Source organism: Athene noctua, chromosome 1, assembly GCF_965140245.1.
Source record: "Athene noctua chromosome 1, bAthNoc1.hap1.1, whole genome shotgun sequence".
NCBI classification, from domain to species: Eukaryota; Metazoa; Chordata; class Aves; order Strigiformes; family Strigidae; genus Athene; species Athene noctua.
The window spans coordinates 57,902,009-57,924,448 of NC_134037.1; positions in this window are offsets into that span (position 1 = coordinate 57,902,009).

Here is a 22,440-nt window from a genome sequence, read left to right on the forward strand (position 1 = left end):
GGAAATTTGACATTCAGACCAAAATACTCATTGTTTCAGAGAGATGTCAAAGGGAGAAATTGAGGCCATACTCAGCATTGTAGGATGCTTTTATACTAAGAAATGTGGAAGGTGGAATTTCCAGCTGTTTGCAGAAAGCAGTTCATACCCTTTGATGTTGACTCTCCGTTTTTCCAGAAGGAATATCTTTTGCTCAACTTTCCAAAGTTTAACTTTGTAGGTGACCAGGGTCTGGACCTTTTTAACTCCTCCCCTTCCCCCTCACTCTCTAGACACCCCCCTCCCTCCAAAAGAGAGAACATATCCGTTCTTGAAAGTCATTAAGGAGAACTGATCTTTTTTTTCAGAAGTAGCAGCTACTGTTGTTCCTGTTACATCAGTGTCCATCTTGCTGCATCCCTGAGATACTTTCACTATTCCCACTTATCGTTTTAATCAAGATGAAACTAAGAACTGATAACTGAGCTTCTTCAAAAGCAAAGCAAATGCCCAAACCAAGCCAGTGAAATGTTTCAAACTCTGCTGCTGAAGCTTCTGAAGGAAAATTTGCTTAGTGCCTTGGAATAAACATGCCTGTGCTCTGATCCTGACAGATCTTTTGTAATTTTTTTCCCCATCTGTGTATATTTGCAAATCAGTGGCTCTTGTCTTTCTTTTCCAAATGATGATAGAACAAATATAAAAGTTATTTTTTTCAGAGCAGGCTCATCCCTCTAAATCCTTCAGAAAGGATATGTTTAGTTTATTTTCTTGTTTTTTATTCATTTTCAAACTGAAGATAACAATATACCTTTCCCCCTAAATACTTGTTATCTCTAGAGGTCTTATTTAAATCTGTCTTTCTAATTGGATATATAAGTAGTCCCTGGTTACCTAAGGATTATCAGTGGTTCACTGATGTTGGAACATGTTTTAACCAACTTCAGCAGTGCAGCATTTGAAAATAAATACATTAAATCAAATGCAAGAATGGATTATTGACCAGCTGCCCATCCATCCTACAAGGCTGAATCAAACAGAAATCTTTTATCACTTCAGTTTGAAGAGTTTACTCATGTCTTTAGACGATAATACAAAAAGTAACTCCAAGAGCTAAAACTCTATAGTCCCTTAGAAATTCCATCCTTTGCATTAATCTTGCAATTAATCTGGGACTTAATCTGGGTATACTTGAATAATAGCAATTATTTGTATTTTGTAGTTTGCATCATGATTTCTTCTGAAGGCAATGTGAGTTGCTGCTCTCGCGGGAGTGAAAAAGAGTTGTGCATATTGGAAGTTTACCTTAATTCTTCTACATCTTATCTACAAATATCTACAAATATTCTCAGCTTCTGTCCAGAAGAAAAGGGGATATAGAACAGAAGGGACTGTGTCATTTAATATATCTAACTTGCTGCTATTACTGCACAATTCTATCGAGTTCCATCTTATGCTTAATTAAGGTGTTTTCCCTCTCTGCTCTCACTGAAAGAACCTTTCAAAGCTCTGTTCCTTTGATGTTTAGAAACCTTCTTCTCACCTCTGGCTGAAATTTATTCATGGTCACTTTATAACAATTTGCTTTTACATCAACATTTTCTCTAAGTTTGAATAGTCCCTTTTCCCTCCCTTCTTCTTACTTTTGATGTATTAACAGATTAATATCCACTCTCAGCCTTCATTTCTCTGGGTGGGTGTATGAGCTACTCTTCTTTTAGTCTTCTTTACTAAAATCAGCTCTCTGCTTCCCTGATCATCTTAGAAATCCTTTCCTGTATCTGTTCCAGACCGAATTAATTTTTATGGCCCCAGGGAGATGAGGGTTGTACACACTATTGGGAATAAGGTTTTACCAGAGCCTTATAAAGGAGACTGACAGTTAAAAATATTTCTGTTGCTGCATTATCTACCTCTGTCTAGTTATTGTCCTCTTCTATGAATGTATGGCTGATATTACTTTTCAAAAATGTGAGCCCAAATACTCACAATATATGTGTGTATCTGTGGTAGTGAGAGGGATAGGAAGAGTTTAAATCATCTTTTATTAAAAATTGCAGTGTACTCCTCTTTAAAATTTGCTTCCATGGTGCACAAATATATTTAACAACAGGCATTTAATCTGGATACATGGAAAACTCTGTAAGTGAAATTCAGATTCTTGTTTTTTTGTCATTACAGAGCCTGCTTTAATAAGAGAAGCATCCACAACCCAGGCTGCTGAGTTCTGGACTATCAGTTTTAGTTTAATATATGGCAGGAAAAGAAAGAAAATAAAAACTCTTGAGTTCTCCAAATTGCAGTGGCATCTCTGTCAGTAGAAGGAAGAAGTAATGCATAAATAAATGAATACTCTCAGCATATGGTGACAGCTCCTAGATCTGTTTTGGCATAGGAGTTAATGTAAAGGAGGCTGAAGTTCAAGCTAATGGATAATTCTGCTTCAAACAGGCTCAGCAGGTAATCGCTTTCAAGGTTTTTTTCACGCTGTTCTGAGGTTTCTGGAAGCCATTTTCCTTGTATCTAGAGTGAGGACCACCAAGTGAAGCTCCTTGTTATTATCATGCTATTTCCTTTTCACTCTTCTGAAAAATATTTTCTCTGTATAGGAGAGAGTGGCCTGTGACCTACCTCTGTGGCAGGCTGCCCCACCTGCTGACCTGCAGAAAGCAGTTAAAATATATATTGGAAAGGTTTAATTCATCTATCCCTAAATCCAAGCACTCCTTGGTTAGAGCTAAGGTTTTCTGTGCAAAGAGGATTTCTGAGGCAGTTCAACAGAACCCAATTCCAGAAACCCTCAGGGCATGGAAGTAAAGATTAAAACCCATCTTTTCCCAGCTGACCAAAATCCCTGCAAAGCTCTGCATCAGAAGAGTATGCATAAGAAGCCTATCTTTTACAACAGAGCCATTACCTATATGCCAGATATTGCCTTTCTCTTGGCAGTCTCCGGGTTCTGTGCGGATAACATCTCTTTGAGACATATTTTAGCCATTAGCCTACCAGGCACTGATTTATAGTCTGATGATAGAAAAAGTCCTGGCATCATTACTGCTGCCTGGAGTCTTGCTGATCCTAATTTAAAAAAAAAAAAAATGCCTTGATCCCTTTTCATGTTTCATCTCTTCACACTTCTTCTTGGGTCTGTCTTTCGAGAGCAGACCCTCCTTCCTCCAGGCAGTACAAGCAGTAAGCAGTCCTCATCTGTACCTGCTTCTTCTGCTGTCACCTATTATGTGCTCTCCCATCAGCAGGCAGAAACACAGGTAGATCTGACCTTCTGCTTGCCCCTTACCTCACCATCCTCCTAGCTCCAAAGTAGAGCTGCTAGTTCATCAATGATTAACTGACTTAGCTGGTTTGTTTTTTTTTGTCATGGTAGATCTGGTGTATGTTGAACAGAAGCTAGAATTTTATTAGCTTGCTTTCTACCATAAAAATGACTGTGTTGACATCTATGAAGACCCTGTAGTTGGCTGTCAAAGGTCCACTTTTGAGGATCTTTTTTTGAGGTTCCAAAGGCAATTCTGAGATTAAGCAAAAGTTAACCCACTCTTATGGCAGTTCCCATTTTAACAACTGCTGCCTACATTCACCTTAGTAATTAATCATTTCAAACAAGAGATGGGAAATTTTTAGGCTCCCAGTGCCTCAGGGTAGGAGCTTGTCTGGTAGAAGATTTATCAAGGTGGTTGGGTACTGATAATTTTTATAAGAAACCCTAGGTCTTAAGATGGCCCAGATGTCTTGAGGTGTTTCTTTGATGAGGTGTTTTACGCTGATATGGGAATGCATTTCTGAGACAAAAAAACCCAAACAAAAATCAAATCGTGCCCTGAGATAACATGATGGGAAGAGAAAAGGAAGAGAATTCATGCTGCCAAACTTCAGAAAATGAAGCGAGATTCTGTAGTTAGGTTCATCATACCAGTGTCACTGTACACTCCATGCAGAGTAGAGGTGCTCACCCATCTTCTCTGAATGTAGCACTGAAGATTAGATTCTGCAGTTCAACACCTAAAAGTAGGATGGGTTCTGTGCACCTCTGTCCCTTTTACCAGGCAGATATGTTTTCCAGAGGTAAGGAGTCTGTCTTTGTTTGAAAGCTGTGTTATCTTCCCCTGAGAGAGGCTGACCACAAAGGAACCAAGGTTTAAGCTGTAGACAGATCGCAGTAGGAGCAGAGGCGATATTTTAATGAAAACTACAATATATGTTGTTTAGTAGACCAGCTACTGTGGGTAAAGATTAAAAGTGTTACCACAGGCAGGAGATACCTGTTTATATATAGATTAAAAAAGCATTAATAACAAGATACACTATTATAACCTGTGTACACATACAAGCAAAACTGACATGGTTTTTCTTGTTCTATTAATTTTCAACTTAGTTTATGCAATCATTTGTAGGCAGACAAGATACGCTCTCTTAGAAGTTTCTTCAGGTTACTCATGATGTTTAGGGGTTGAATCATGCTTGTGTTTTGAAAACGGACCTTGAAATTAGCTGCCCAGACCCCTTTGACTTGAGATGTATGTAGTGCATCCTTCTCCAAGGCTTCAATGCTTTGTATAGCCACTTATGCTTGTCCAAAATAGGTGTAGCAGATCAGACCATAACAATTGTTTGCATTCATTTTACTCTGATGCAGATGACTAATGTGAGGTGCAAGGCAGCATGGAAAAATCAAAGAAGCAGCATATTAACAGTAGGGTCAGAGGTTTCTTACATGGGTGGTGAGACATGAGCATTCCAAGCATCTCCTATAAATAAATTTCTAGCTTCTGAAAGGTTTTCATGGCTTACTCTTCCCTTGTACACTGACTGACAGGTTGCATTTCAGGTGAGGAAGCAGTCATGCACTTTAGGAACCATTCTGAAATATTTACCTTGTTGTTTTTAAGATTACTGTAACTCATAGCAGTTTGTAAGATGTTTTGAAATTTATTGCTGAGCTGGAAGTAGCTAGATGCATTTCTTTCTTAAGGGACAGTAGAATTTAAGATCCTATTAACAAAACTGAGTCAATGTCACAGACCTCTGCAATAAAGGGAGAGAAATAATTTATCCTAAAACTCTAGTGAGACTTGTGTGCTATCATTGGCACCCACAAAATATGTGTTTTTCACTATATAGAAATGTGATAAAGATGTAATGGATTGCCACCTAAAACCATGAAGACTAAGAAAAAAATGCACTATTTTGCAATTCAGTAGTTACAGAGTCTACCATCTGATGTGTAACCAGGATAGGGAGCTCCTCTAGAGAATTCACTGTTAAAGCATGCTTTAAAAAATATTTTTTTTTATTGTTGCCCCTTTGTATTGTACCTTTTGAAAGACTAGCTTCTACTGCTGTTTGTCTGGATTTGTTCTGCAGTTCCCATGGTGTATGAGGCACCTGTCTGGCTTAATTTAGTTGAAAAAAGAAGTGTAAAATACTTAGATTTATACACTGGCAGCTGTCACAAGAGAAAGAAAACAAATGTTGTTTTTATTAGTAGGCAGCTCGCTCTTCCAGTGTAGCGATTCACTCTTTCTGGTGTGGCTGCTGTCTGCTGTCAGCCCTCCCAGCAGTGATTCAGGATCCCTTAGTCACAGAGCAGGGGTGGGCCGGGGATTTCTGCCGGCTGGCCCATCAGAGCCGAAGGATTATATTTGGCTAAGACCAAACCACTCTGAAATATCAGAAATGAGCTGTGCTTTTTGAATTAGTCGGTGTTCAGAAGCAAAGATGGGAGATATAGGCATGCTGTGTGTAATGTCTTGGTCAAAAGCTTGCACCAGGCATAAGCTTGGACAAAGTTTGACCTACTATACTGTCAAAGCAGTATTCTAGTTCATAAACAAACAAAGTCTTTTGTTCTAAATATCCTGCAACTTTGTTACTGTATAATGAATCTGGATGATGAGGGCAGTGTTAAAGAAAAAAAAAAAAATCACATTGCTTCTCAGCTGTGGCCACACTAGCTTGGAGATGAAGAACTGATCTTTCATTTGGACTCAGTAGATGTCCAGTCAGAATTCATTTAGTGGGTCTTGTCTTTTCCAAGGGGAGGCAGGAGAACTGTCAGATTTTAGCAGCTTTGGAGAAAAGAGAAAGAAATGCCCCTATTTAAATACTGGTTACATGAATGAAAGAGATAGAAAGGTTTTACAACTACCAAGATGTTATACTGCATAAAATCAAAAGAAAATAAATTCTGGAAAAATATTCTGGAGAAAATGAAGGCCCATGAGGCCCAATTTCTTTCCAAACTCAAGCAATGCTTAAGAAAACTGAAAGTTCTGGCTGTAGGAAAAAGTCTGAAGTATATGTATAAGTTTGGCCACTTGTGCCTGTATACTTAAAAGGGATTGCAAAGACTTTCCTTTCAGCTGAGTGATTTATGGGTGTGGAACGATGGTAAGCACAGGTGTTTCTGCTGTTTCAATAGCCTGAGCATAATCCAGTGTGTGTCAGCTCTGAAATTCTGTTTGGCTTCATGGTATGCTAGTCCAGATGTCTGCAATAAGGTCCAGAATCCAGAAATGCAGTATTTGATGGAATAATTTTTGCACTTAAGGCCAGCTTTTAAACTTTAATATTTTATGTTGATAGAGTATACCTGCTTCAGATTTACGGTAAACAGTTTATGAAACAGGACTGAGTTCTGTAAGTATTTTCTAGTAAACATTATTTTTAAGCATAAAAAAATATTATTGCTTTAAGCAGATTTCTGTGATTTCTCTAAAGTTTTATTTTCTTAAACTAGCAAACAGCTGGATGAGTAGCTACTGTATGAGTGTAGTTTGCCTTTCCTGGTCCTACTGACTGTTTTCTGTTATGCATAATAGAATTGCAAATATAGTAAGATGACCATCACATTATTAATAATTCACTGTGTTAATCTCAGCTATGTCCAGAAAGAAGGTTTCACATTCTGAAGTTTATGAGTGAGGTTAAAAAAGAACCCAAATGTCAAAGGAACCTCTAGAAGGAGCATCAACCTTAATAATGATGTCCTATTTTGCTTTACTTGTGCAGATGTATCAAGAAGTAGTGTCTTCTAGTGTTGTTTCAGTAGTAATTCAGGTTTTGTGGTAAGTGGCAATAGACCTGTAGGCAGATGCTCTGCAAGGTTCAGCAGATATTTGACAAGAGCTATCCCTTGGAAAGAAATGGATTGAAGTCATTACTGAAATATGTATTAGTACCATAATCTTAAACCAAGATAAATCCTATGGTTTCCATAACATTGTTTTAAAAAACTGAAAATGGGATTGTGTCAAATATTTAACCAACCTTATACCCTTTAAGCATAAAAATAATACTTATTGGAAGATGAGTTAGGCATCTTAACTATACTGAATTATTTTTTCGTAGTTTTATCACCTTCGTTATTTATTTTTGTTTCCTTCTTTTTGCATTTATGAAGCAAAGAATAAAGAGAGAAAAATACGTTTTTAAATGACTAAGTTCATATATGAGGATTTCTAGATATCAATCAGGAATAGGTAAAAACAGCCCCACAGCACAGAAAGAAAACCTGTGAGATGTCTGTGTCCAGCTTTTATTTCTGTGCTCAGATAAAGTTACTTAACATGTTCACCATTAAAAAAAAAAAAAAGTAAATGGGTTAGATGTTATTTTAAAGGCTATCAGACATCTTTTAAATGTAAATTAAATCTTTGCCTTCTAACTTTTAGCTAGTTAGACTTCTACCCATAAATCCCAACCTAAGAATGTTTTAAGGTGTCTTGTCTCATCAGACCAAAATGTCCACACTGTCTGAATCTGGGGCCAACAGCTTCAGGGGTCTAATGGGACAGAGAAATACACCTTTAATTATACAGGCCTACTGTCATCATTAACAAAGTTATTAAATATTGCTTGAGACATGGACTACATAAAAATAAAGAATGAACTCCCATACATCTCTCTTGTTTGTATGTGACATTTCAAAAATGCACGCAGCATCATGGAAGGTCTTAATTACCTTTAATGCTATCACTATGACATTTTGACTATCTCACTGCTAATTCCTCTGTATTGTCTGCAAATAATGACTGCACTGTAATCTTGTACTCAGTATTTCCATTTTTCTTTTTGTGATTTAGTCTGTATCATTGTGGAACAAAGTCTGTTTAACTATATTTTTATTATCATTATCTAAGATGACTTCATGATTATGAGTTTCCCTGGTGCCTGCTGGAAGTTCTTTGTTGCTGGCATCCAAGAGCACTACTTTAAGTCATGCAATATCCAGGTGAATATACTGCTATGTAAACAGTATGTAAATTTATTTGTTTTCCTCACTAGATTTTAATTTGACATTTCTCCTTTAGAGGTTGATTCAGTGAACAGAGCTAGATAGCGTAGATATGGGAAAAAATGTATTAAAACTTTGGAGTGGCTGGTATAATACTGATCTACGGTTCATCCGTATCAGAAAAGAATCCATTTCCTTCACTTATTTCTTGAGTTAGTATGAAGATGTACTTGACTGATATCTTAACATTCAATGCACAGTGTTGCTAAACTTGCATTTTATACTTGAAAGTTCTGTAATTTCCTCAGCTTTATTATGAATGATTTATGGAACATTCTGTTAAAGTAAACATTGATAGCATCAGGTAGTCCTTTCAGAACAAAAGAAAATGATCATATTTCTGTTAAAACTAGAAGGAAATAATAAGACAATATTTGCTCCAAATGCAACACAAATTTTCTTATTTATGCATAAAGTTTATTTATGTCTAGAATATATTAAAATATGAATACTGTACAGAGTAGAAATGATAATATGTTAGAAGTCATGGACTTTCTGTCTATATTTCTAGAAGGCAATGTATCTTACAGATGCAGTTAGTATGCATCAGGTAACATTTTTAATAACACCTTTACAGGGAATCCGTAAGGGTGTCACCATGAAATAACTGCAACCTCAGAAAAGGATATAATCTCAGAATTACAGAGATATTTATTACATTACTCAATTACAAGTGTGTTTTCTGGAGTCTTCAAAGCAAATAAATTAATCAGTGTCAGTGAACAGATTAAAATAGGAGAATGCCAAATTTCATTTTTAAGTCTGCTTTAGAAGATGAAATTGGCCTTGGGTGTGATTGTAGGCTGTGCTTGGAGCTTATATAATTTGCACATGATGCTGTTATAAGTATGGCAAACAGAAAAGGTTCTTCATATACCATGGACATTACAAAACTAAGTGTTGAAATATTTAGCCAACTATTTCTTGGAAATAGAGAGAAGTGTACTGTGGTAAATACCCTTCTGAAAAGCTAGTACCCCTGTCCCCCAAACCACTTCCCAAGTGCAGGGTCAGTACAGTATACTGAGAAGATTTCTCTTTCTGAAATTGGTGAACATGGAACATTGCCTAGTTTCTGTTTTTGTGTGTATTATAATATATGGATCTACTTATATACATATGTCTCTGTGTGTCTGTACACATGTATGTCTGTTATTTTCTTTACAATTTTTAAACCCATTGCCTAATGTCACTCACAGTTGCCACAGGAGACCCAAAGGCATCATTATCCCTTCAAAAAGATCATCTGGGGCTCATAAACCAAAGAGGAATTAACATCCTGCCATTACGAGACTTGAACGTGTTAAGCTAAAATGTATATATGGGAATATAGCCTCAGAATGAGCTATGTAATCCTTTTCTGTTCTGCAATTGTAAGGCATTAGGTAGCACACAGCATGTATTTGGATACTGAAAGATGTTGACCAGCTGGGGGGAAACTGGTGGAGAGAATGAGAATGGTCAGAGGTCAAAGGAACATGATTTTGGGGGAAAGAGTAGCTAAGACAGCATTGTTTGACTTGAAGAGAAGACAAAGGAGACTGAGGTCACAAACGAAGACCTGTAAGAGGAAAAGAATAAATTCTGTTCTGTATTTCTGATGGATTGTAATAATAATGAGTTTACACTGTAGCACTGGAAAATTTGTTTCCCTAGTGTAACTGAATTGCATTGCCTTTGAGGTGGTGTGGCCTCTACTAGTGCATATCTTTTATAATCAGTCTGTAAACCAAAAATATGTCAGGATTGGCATAAGTAGTTTGAGTAGGGAGCTAAACAGATGACTTCTGGAGTCCTAGTCTTTAGTCCTAGTATGATCTTGTGAATTTCTGAATTTTGTTTAAACAAAACTAAGAAATACTGTTATATACTGTTATACACAAGGACCGCATGTGTGACAATGATTTTTCTTCACTGTGTTTCTCACTCTTACCTCTTATTTTTGATTTAGAAGATTTGTTTATTTGTCTACCTCTGCTTCAGTTTCCCAGCCAGGACTGGAAAATGGCACTTGGGTCAAGAGCAGAGAAAGTTGGAACAAAACAGGATGTTTACCTGAAACTTTGAGGTTAGTAGTTCCTAGTTCCTCATAGTGAGTTGCTTGTGTGGTATCACGTGTGCAGCACCATTTCTGTAATGTTAAAATAGGGAAGAGTCACTGGAACAAACTACAGAATTCATTTACTTAATTCTGTAGTTTGGGGAAAGTAAAATAAGAGTTAGGAATATTAAAAGAAGGGTTTCACTCTGCAGCACTATAGAAGCATTTTGTGCTTATTACAGCATTTGAGGTGTTAGCACAGACTAGTCACAACATAGAGGTGATCAGAGACAGTGATAGATTGTTTTTTTACCTGTCCTTTTTCTCACTAAGCACTTATAATGGACGAGGTTCTGCAATTGTGGTGAATTTTGGATTACGTCTGAATATAGGTAGCTTTAAAAATATGTTGGTATGGCATAAAATACACTCCCTGACTATAGAATGAGTTTGCTTGGGGGGTCTTTGTCCTACCTTTTGTGAAGGGCTGGATTTTATTCTTTTTTCATGATGCTTAGTGGTTTGATAAAGTTAAGTTTCAGTTCATATATGTTTTTCCTGTTATTTTTATTACACATATACTCATATTGGTGGTTATATCAACCTAAGTAGATGTGGGTCTTCTTACTTGTCTGGCTATATAAATGTTAGCATATGCCATTAGGAAACAAAAGGACATTTTCAATGTAATCTGGTAATGGTGAGAAATATCTGTTTTTTAATTTTATTTTCTTTTTTTTTTTTTTTTTTCTGATAAGCTCTTTGTGGTGAGGGAGAATGGGAGAGCAATTCCCTTAATTCAATTTTAAGCCTTAAAAAACCATTTCTAGTTTCTTTTATTAGTCTGTTGTTGCCTTTCTTCCAGAGAGACTTGCTGCGTGTGTAGCTGTCTATGAGTTGGAAAAGACATATAGGACTAGGTGTATTTTTTTTTTTATTTAGTGTTTTTTTTTTTTTTTTTTTATTTCCAGAGACTTTGGTCTGCTGTAGTTATTCCAATCTTAAACCATATTGCTGTGCTGGCTGAGCACTGTCCAGGAGAAATAAAAGAAAAATCCAGCATTTTTAAATATGTTGTAGGGCAAGAGGGTAGAGATGAGACTGTGGCAAAAGAGTAGAACTCTCTTTTTTGTAGCTGCCACTTTAAATAATGAACTAGTAAAAAGCATGACGCTTGCTGTAAAGAGTTATTGCTGTTCACATTCAGAGAGGTGGCCACTCCTGCTTTAACAGTTTATATACCAGTATATCCTTTCTGGGTTATAGATGAAGACATATTGATTAATATATGAGAATTCATGAAAAAGGTCATTCCTTAGATTGGTAATTTAATGTGAGTGTGCGAATTGACAGTCTGCATTGAGCTGAGGTTTGTCCATGTCTTGCCACTGTCAACAATAGCTAGCACCCAAAGCTGTTTTGGAAAGTGTAAGAACTTCTTGTAGCCAAGATAGGATAACTTGTAGTCCTGTTCATCACAGGTCGGTGCTTTTTAGATGGATTTACTTAAGCCTGGGAACATTAACTTCATATCCTTTGCAAAAGCAAAAATGGTTTCCAAGAGCTCTGATTACTTGGACTACTCTTGTTGTCTATATGAATATTCAGGTGTTCCTGAACCTTTCTAAACTTTTGATGTGCATAAATTATTGTGTAAATGATTTTCAAAATGTTAGATTGAAAAAAAAAAAAAAAAAAAAGGTTTTGAATTAGCTTAATTTTTATTTTATTTGATATCCTCTGTTACCATGAGAGAAACCCCTAAAATATCTTCCTCATATTACTCACTTTAATAAATATTACTGTGTCCAGGTGGATAGTTCTTACTATCCTTCCTTGAATCCCAACTAATTCTGCATTGCCCTGTTTGGAATAGGCTACGTGTTAATTTAGATTATATTACACTTCTGATTTATAGATAAAGTACTGTAACTTTTTCAAAGATGTTTTTTCCTAGGACATATACAACATCTTTTTTTCCCTGATTTGACTATAATTGCACATTTACTAAAGAGCTTAGCTTTTCCTAGTGACAGTCAAGTCCCCTTTCTAAAATGATTCTGATAATTCAGAATATTTATACTTTCTATGAATGTGCACAAAATTAGTTTTAAAAGGAATTGTCATTCTGAATAGCCAGTTTAGATCTTGACCTTTAAAAAAAAAAAAAAATTAAATAGGTTCTAAATTCTGACTTTACAGTTACATAAATCTTGCAATACTCTAGTGGATACAAGGCACATGTATTATTGTATTATTTTGTTTGCTTTTCTTTACCTTACAATTCAGAATTTAACTTCACAGTGAGTAGTATGAACTCTGCATTTCTGAAAATAGCACCATTTTCCTTAGAAGCATATTTCCCAAATTGAAATTGAGCTTCCATTCCACCCACCTCTCACTGACATGGATATAATAAAAGTTTTTTGAAAAATTGTCCCAGCCAGAATTTTTTGGTAATCCAGAAACATAAAGAAACAGAAGAATGTCCAGATTTTTTGGTACCCCTAGTGTAAGGTGGGGCATTCTAGAACACACACACAAAAATATGACATTTAACAATTTATAAATCTGAAAAGTCAGGTTTAAAGGACAGATCTGGATCTTGCCTGGGTTGTCATTTAATCTGATTTAATCTGGTTCAGATAGGCATAATTCAGGCACGTAAAAGACAAGATGTAGCTCCCTGTGAAATAATGTCTCTGAAAGTAACTGTAAGGGCTATTTTTTTTTTTTTTTTTTTTTAAAAAAACAAGTGAACCCATAGGGATATTAGTGGATCATTAACGATGGCAAGAAGGCAAGGACAATCATCTGTTATTAAATGTTTCTCTAAATGTGCTTCTTTGGGAAGATTTCCAGGTTTGTCATTTCCCTTGCTCCTATATCAATGGTATTAGGACCTTAGAAATAATGCAATAGGTTGCCAAGATGATCTTCCCAAAGTTTATCATCTCTTTTTTGAAAGGCGTTAGAAATAGGACATCAGGATCCTGATCTCCTGGATTTTCTTTTAAATGGCTAGCACCATAGTCACCATTATTATAATTCAGCATTATTATAAGATATTAAAGAATAACTAATAGAATTCTTTATTTTTTTCCATTTTTCTTCTCCTTAGTATCCTTTTCTCCATTTGCATTCCTTAATATTGACTGTGGAGGCCCAGTAATACCCACGAGTGGAAACAAGGCTGATGCTTATGCTTGCTGTGGGAAAATCAGCCCAGTAATGTGATGATCAATTATCTGGGTTCAAGGTCATTTTTTTAAAAATAACAACTCTATTTGTGGGTTTTTTTGAGCAGGACAAACTGTGTCCTAGAGCAATATTTGCATATTTTCTGGAAAGCGTCACAGAATATGAAACCTATTATTAATTTATTTAAAGAATGTAAAAGCTGAATAGGTAACACGGTGAACTTAATTTAAAAATCATTCCATGACTGCCCTGGACATTTATATTTACTATATGGTTCTTCCCTAGTTGTGCTCCCTGCTGAGAGGTGTGACCACACAGCTACAGAGACATGGCTTGGAGGGTCTTGAGATGTCCCACCGAGGCTGGGAGGGATGGGAGGAGGCAGAGACAGATTCTTCAGCAGTGCTTTAGTGGAGAGCAAAAATCCTCCAGGATCTGAGAGGGCAAAGATAACATGATGTAAATGATAAGAACAACTTCAGCCAAGTTATAAGATATAATAAAATTATACTGAAAACTTACAATTCGTGTTGTCTCTGCATAAGTGCTTTAGACTGTCTAGACTTGGCCACTCAAGTTACACTGTATTTACAAGGTCTGCAGCTACTACAAATGGCAGTAGTTGCCATTTATTATGACATGGCCTTTAAAAATATGATGGAATTTTACTGAATAGAGGATTACATGCAGAATTCAGTTAGAAGCCTTGGAGTTCCGTGTTATTGCTTCCTTTCTCCCCCTGCAGCCTCCTCCCTCTTCCCTAGAGTTCATTCAGAAATGATTCTGGGCTATTTATATAATAAGCTCTATTAAAAGGATAACGGAATAATATAAAACATAAAATAAAAATATATTTTTTTTTAAAAAATAAAATAAAAATAAAATAAAATAAAAAAAATAAAATAAAATAGACTGGAGAGTGGCAAATGGGACACCCATCTACAAGAAAGTTAGAAAGGACAATCCAGGAAACTATAGAACTGTCAGTCTGACCTCGGTGCCAGGGAAGGTCATGGAGCAGGTCATCTCGGGTGCCATTAAAAGCCATATAAGGGACAACCAGATGCTCAGGCCCAGTCAGCATGGGTTTATGAAAGGCAGGTCCTGCCTGACAAACCTGATCTCCTTCTACGACAGGATGACCTGCTTATTGGATGAGGGAAAGGCTGTGGATGTAATTTACCTTTACTTTAGTAAGGCCTTTGACACTGTTTCCTACAGCATTCTCCTGGGTAAAAAACTGTCTGGATGGCCGGGCCCAAAGAGATGTGAATGGAGATAAATCCAGTTGGTGGCCAGTCACGAGTGGTGTCCCCCAGGGCTCGGTTTTGGGGCCACTCCTGTTTAACATCTTTATTGATGATCTAGACGAGGGGATCGAGTGCACCCTCAGTCAGTTTGCAGGTGACACCCAGTTGGGTGGGAGTGTTGATCTGCTCGAGGGCAGGGAGGCTCTGCAGAGAGACCTGGACAGGCTGGAGCCATGGGCTGAGGCCAACTGGAGGAGTTTCCATAAGGCCAAATGCCGGGGGCTGCCCTTGGGCCACAACAACCCCCAGCAGCGCTACAGGCTTGGGGAGAAGTGGCTGGAGAGCTGCCAGTCAGAGAGGGACCTGTGGGGGTTGATTGACAGCCGGCTGAACAGGAGCCAGCAGTGTGCCCAGGGGGCCAAGAAGGCCAATGGCATCCTGGCTTGTGTCAGCAATAGCGTGGCCGGCAGGGACAGGGAAGGGATCTGACCCCTGTACTCGGCACTGGTGAGGCCGCCCCTCGATTCCTGTGTTCAGTTTTGGGCCCTTCACTCCAAAAAGGACATTGAATGACTCGAGCGTGTCCAGAGAAGGGCAACGAAGCTGGTGCAGGGTCTGGAGCACAGGTTGTACGGGGAGCGGCTGAGGGAACTGGGGGTGTTTAGTCTGGAGAAGAGGAGGCTGAGGGGAGACCTCATCGTCCTCTACAACTCCCTGAAAGGAGGTTGCAGAGAGATGGGGATGAGTCTCTTTAACCAGGTAATAAGTGATAGGACAAGAGGTAATGGCCTCAAGTTGCACCAGGGAAGGTTTAGACTGGACATTAGGAAGCATTTTTTTCCAGAAGGGGTTGTTAGGTGTTGGAATGGGCTGCCCAGGGAGGTGGTGGAGTCCCCATCCCTGGAGGTGTTTAAGAATAGGGTTGACTTACCTCTGAGGGATTTGGTATATTTGGGAACTGTCAACGTTAGGTTAAGGGGTTGACTAGATGATCTTCCAGGTCTTTTCAAACATAGACGATTCTGTGATTTTGTGAAAATAAAAATTAAATTTAAAATAAAATAAAACAATTAAAAATAAAATAAAATAAAATAAAATAAAATAAATGTAGATGGAGAAGAAAATGAGGAACTGAGAAAATGAAAAAGTTATGGGATGGGAAAGGTTAAAACAGAACCAGAAAAAAAGAGGTAGGGAAGACAATTGTGGCTTTAACTGTTACAGAATAGATGATCCCTTTTCACTTCCAGAGAAGGAAAAGAAACAAAGTTGAAAGACTTTTCCTTCAACTACTTCACCTGCTTATTTTTTAAAAGCTATTTTTTTAAAGTGTATGAGTAAAATTTAAAGAAAAAATGTTGAGGAAACTGTGTATGTTGCTACTTTTTTTTTTTTTTTTTTTTTTTTAATAAAGCATCTAATGCCAGGAATATATTAAAACTCTTATTTTAGCAGTTACATTTACATAAAATATATCATCAGTTTGAATTATTGTGTAAGCATTTTCACAGTTTAAAAATTTAAGTTGATTTTTAATTATTTGTATTCTATACCTGAATTGTTTATTTTATTTGAGGTCCTTGAATAATGGAAATTGTATTGAAAATTTATATTAGAATGGAGCTAAATGGCTCTGAGTAGCTTAATTGCTTGACATTATTCTTGATTTTGTTTTGAATTTATAAAATATTTCCATTTAGTGGAGCTCCCCTTTTCACCTAGTAGATTAGGGGTTTGAATTCTCCATGCAATGAAAATTTTCCAAGTGTCAAGTTAGATTATGCATGACTGAAGGAGTGGGTGCATTTATTTTATATTGGTGCTGTTTTGCTTCATATCAGATATTTAAATACTCATTAATCTAATAAAATATGCTACAGTTGGACTACTTTATGGAGAAACGAGTGATTTCGGTTTGAATTCACCATTGCAGTTGCCGCTTCAGACCACAGCTTAAGCACTGTCTTGTAGGGCATTGATGGATGGGCAGCTCTTGGTACTGTCGGTTGACAATGCTCTGCTCCACCATGTGCTTCATATTAATGGAGCAGGGACTAGGAACAGGAGTGTACTGCATTGCTGCAGCCAGTAGATTATAATGTCATTCCTTTCTATGGCTCAGTGAATATTTAAGTAGCTTGTACAAAGATGGAAAATACTCAGCAAGAGACATTGGACACTGCTCCTCCCCCATGCTTGATGATGTGGATTCAATCCTTTCAGGGAAGGGAAGAAATACAGACTGGGTTTTCAACAGAAAAAGATGGGTGCTCAAATCGAGTGCTCTACCAGCTCATGAGGTTTTGTGGGCAGTGACCACATCATCCCCATTTGTGTTGCCGTCTTTTGTTATTGATATCTCAAGCAGTAAATAGTCAAGTTCTGCTCCACATTTTCTCTGCTACTTCATTTTGGATCTAAATAAAAAAATGAAGCATTTGTTATTGTTATTATTCTTTATATTTATTATATTTATAGAATATATTTATTATTATTGTTATTATTCTTTATATTTATTATATTTATATAATAATGAATGACCTGAAGCTCCTATGTACAAGTTTTCTACAACTGCGTAAACATGATCAGGAATGCTGTAATGGGCAACCTAATTTGTAAGGAAGTGGGTTTTGAATTTAAGTGCCATTGAATCAAATAGAGGTCAGGTCAACTGGAGGTTGTGAATAAAATGAGATAAAAGGAGGGAGCTGGCAAGAAATGGTTATTTCTTTATGCAAATTGCAATTCTACTATTTTGTATAATACCTGGATATGCCTATTATTTCCTGTGGCAGAGGCTGAAGTTGGCTTTTTTCCTTCTGTTCTCAATCCCATCTTCTCCCTCTCATCTTTGTCTCTTGCTTATAAACTTTTATATCCTCATAGCTTGAAAGGCTTTCATATAATTCTGTTTACCTGTTGTTAAATAGGTTTCTGTGTGTTTATTTGAAAAGCTAGTTCCCTCTGTAACTACAGTAGCATAGCAATAATCTCCTTCAGGTGGAATTTATGGTATTCAAATACTCTTGTAATTTTTTTAACCAGTCTTTATAGTCAGATTATAGGAGAATTTCTGCTAATGCCTTTGTATTAGCTGTGAAACTTGTTTCAGTCAGCTGTACTTTATTTATCCATGTAATTGCAGCTTTTCTTTAATAACCTCATTATTTTGTAGCTTTGTCCTTCTGATAGTCTTACTCCTCTTGAATTTCTGAAATACTAATGACTGCTTTTTGAAGCAATTTGTGTAGGATGTCATGTTGTCACCATTGTCACAAAGGCATTACTAAAGTTTAATCCGTTCATGCCATTGGTATTATATATGATCTAAACAATAGACTTAAGTTCTACTTCTGCTACTTTGGAGGTGTGCCTGTGCCATGCTCATTTAAAGTTACCTCCAGTAGTCAACACTCAAGAGATTAGTAACTGAGTTCTTTCACTTCATTTTAGATGTTTTTATTTTCACCAGGTTGGTGGATAATTGGCTAAATATTCTCCTTTGACAACAAGTTTGTCTTCTCATTATCTGTTGAAGTGTTTATCTAACACATTTTTGTTCACAAAGATGTTTGTAGAGGATATCACCTGGTGTAGAAAGCTAAAAAAAGACCATGTGAATGGCCATGATGGTTTCAAGAATAAATTTGAGGAGCCTTAAAAAACAGTATTCAACCTATCAATAGAATTTCCACTAAGTTTTGTCTTAGCAAATTAAGTTCTGCTACCAGATCTAGTTTCTCATATCTCTTTGTATGGAACATGCCAATACATGCTTTGCTACAAGACATTCTTAATCTCAATTCCACTGAATTCAAAAATGGCTTTGTTTTTCTACATTGGACAAAAATTGCATCTGAGTTTCTTTTTTCTTTGTGAGATGTAGATGGTTTATGTAGATATATAGGCTGTGTAACACAGCAAAGTTAATGTTGCTGTGGAACGCTAACTTCTTAAATTTCATGCCTTTTTGATGCCTACTACCCCAGCTATAATATTCCATTAACTTTCTTTAATTTAACCCCTTGATGCCACTGGTGATCTCCCCTTGTCATTTCAAGTCTGAAAACCATTCAGGTCATGGTGCATATCTTTCTATTTGTCCTGGAAAAATATCCACCGTGCTTTTGGGAATTGTAAAACTAGTAGTCTTAGATCTTACAGCAAATATGTGTTAAGTTTAGCCTTAATATCAGATCTACCATCTATTTCATCAAGGTCTGATTGTTTTAATAGGTAACTGCTTCTCATTCCATGTCACAGACTTCTGCTGTTCTATGCTATTTTATTCTACACAGACTTCTCACTACCTTCATCATCTTAGAGGCTGAGTATCTAACATCTGTTATTTTGCATCCTTTCTTCCACTATTTTTTCATGGGGTGAATAGCATGTGAGGTATAGTTTATTCCTTGGTAAGGGTTTTGTTAATATATATGTATTTATTTATAGACACACAAATGTATTCATACAGAGATTGTATAGTTCAATTTTCCTTCCTTGATCATGGTAGTGCTGACAACTTATTGCCCCTCTCAAAGCTCCATAACATTAGGAGAAGACAAAAGAATTCTAAAAGGATAATAAGATTGGAACTTTGTTGCCTGTGAAAACTTTTGCTTTGTTTTATATCTTTTCTTTATACACGACTGCATTTTTTGGTTTTGAAAAATGAAATTCAAGCTGGTTTATCCCCTAAAGTACATTCAGCAATAAGAACTATGCATGAATCAGAGCTTTGAGAATTTTAGCAATGAAGTTTGAAGGTCACCACTGTCTCCCTTTTTACAGAGTTGTATCAGTTATTTAGGATGGAGACAGTACTGACTGTTTGGACTGAGTCACCAGATATATTGTTCTTCACTAATTCAAAGTCTTTGTGATAGTTAAGTGGTTGAGACCTTAAACCTTGCAGAGGATGCTGTAAAATGGTTCTCTTACTACCAATGCTAGGGAGGCGCCTTTATGGGGTTACACAGTTGGCTCATGCCTCTGTTCCTCTCCTTTTAGGACCACCCTTCTCTTCAATGTGAATAGGAGGGAAAAAATGGCAATTGTGAAAATCAGCAGGTGGCTGATTTTTCACATTATTTGTAGTTGTTAATTAATAAAAACTCTTTCTCTAGGAAAATCCTGTATTGATAGAAACATTTATATCTGCTGCTGTTGGATGACTTTGAGAGGGTGTGATTCAGCTATCATGCAGTCACAGAAGGTTTGCTGCCAGGTAGTCAGAAATGAATATGAACATGGGGCTTTTGAATTGACAGCTGTCAGAAAGAAGGGCACTAAATAAGTCTGATTCCCTTTGTTAGGTTTCTTCTACCAGGGGCATGTCTGTCCATCAGGGTGCTATTTATCACTGTCAGTTTTATTGGCCATGCTAGATAAAGCAGCCACAGCAGCAGCTGTGGAAGATTTAGATTTCAAAACGGGGAGAATGACAGGTGACTAGGAATAGTAAGGCAAAAATCAAACATGTGACAATAAGTGTATAAGGTACATAAAGCTGGTACTACATGACAGCAGTCTCCTTTGGACAAATAAGTTGTTATCAAAGTTGCAGTAGTAGTAATCTTCATGCTTTCACATGCAGAAGGACTTTTTTTCCATGACTGTGCTGCTGTTTGAATGCACATGATGAGAAGTAAGAGGGCAACCAACAAGTCTGTCCATATAATAGATGTCAATTAGATCCCAGCACCAGGCTATCTGTAAGTCCATGAAGGCTATAATTAGGATTTATAAACAAATTCATTTTGTGGTTTTGCTTTCTTTGAGATGTTTTGGACTGACATTTTGGTTCCTTTTCCTCCACTGTATTTTATACAGGTCTACACGTTCTGAGACAATGATACAGATAGCCGCTGTGAGACTCTGCAATGTGCACATTGGTGATATATGTTACCATGGTAAATCATTAGTTCTTACAATAGGTTGCAATTTTCTGCAGTGGGAATTAAGAATCAAACAGTGCCATTGCTCTTCTGAGAATCAGACTGGGTTATCAGTGCCAATTGCTGAATCAAGACAACTAGCCAAGTGTTAGCAAATTATCCTTGGAAGTTATTTATACTATCACTTTGTCAACCCTGACAGAGAAGTCATTTATTTAGCCATGAGTATGATAGCAACTTCTGTTTAATTTCTTTCCTGCACTATGCAGACCTCTTACAACCTAAATTCTCTGGTGATGTTCTCTAAAATGTGCAAAAGTAGCACAGACTCTCGATTAGATTCCACTCGCCTAAGGACAAAAAGAACCTATTGCTTTTCCCTGTAGCATGTTTCCCTCTTTATTCATGCACGTCTTTTGCTACCAGCAACCTTTGGGACATTAAATGCACCACCATCTTGGCATTTCTTATTTCAAATGTTGTAGGTGTAGGATGTTTTTTATTTGTGCTGATTTCCTATGAATAATTTTGTGGAGTGATTAAATATATATTTTTCTCTCCCAAATATGCAGTCAGATGAATGTGGCATGCCTGCAAAGCCCAGCAACAAATTGATAAAATTACTGGGTTTTGGTATATAATATTTAAGTAATGGTATTGACTGATAGGTGGTATAGAATTTTGCAGAAGTAACTGCCCTGGAATGTGTTTGTTCAAGTAAAATGTGAAGTAGCAGAGCAGGGAATGGGAACTGCCTCTGTAATATCATTAGCACTCAGAGTAACACAGGCCACATTGCTAGATGGATATTATTTGATAGTCTGTTAAAGGAACATCTCGCTATGTATGAGGAGTTGCCTAAAGTAAAATTTTAAAAGCCATCTGTAAGACTTCTGTTTTCAGTTTTCAGGACTCTCAGTTAACCTATTCCTTGCTAGCAAATTCATTGGGTACTAGTTTCTTTGGTGGCCATGTCAGAATTACACCTTGAAAGGAAGTGTGGCCTATTTGTGTTGTGAAATTCGTTGATGGCATTTTTTTTGTGGAATGCTGACAACTTATTAATCACACAACAATGTACATTTGTATTAAAAGTGTTTCATAAACTCAGGTTTTCATCCTTCCTTCTTTCCTTATTTCTTTGACAAGGCTTTAGTGGATCAGGGAGGCAGGCCAGATTCTCTTTCACTGCTGTCTCAGTAAATTGTTATTATAGAATCTGAACAATAAAACTGCTTTATTGGTTGAATGTTTTCTAGAATAGTTTCCGTAAAATTGATGCAACAATTGCTTTATGTGCTGTATATTAAAAAGTCTAAGAAAAATAACTAAGCTGTTTTGCACCAGGGGCTTTCTCTTTTGCTCAGCTTTTTAAAATATTTTAGAGCCTTTTCCCTTCTAAAGCTGTCTGTCTGTAACAGATGTTTAGATAGCCGAATTCATTATGATAAAAAAGGGTGTTTGGTTCTGCTTGTTTAGCTATTGTGAACTGAAAAGTAAACATTCAATGTCAGTTGATGAAGAGGAGAAATCTTAGTAAAAGATGATCTTTTTATTAGTTTGCTGCCGAATATTTGCTAGTTTCCATTGGGATATTTGCTTGCATTTCTCCTCTTTGTTAGCAAATGGACATTCAGACTTTAAGAGCCAGCCCCTTGAAGATACTAAGTACCAGCTTGCCATTTGTTTTCACAGGAAACGGATAATCTAAGTAATGTGAGGATCTAGTACTCCATAACTGAATGGAGTACTAGAGAG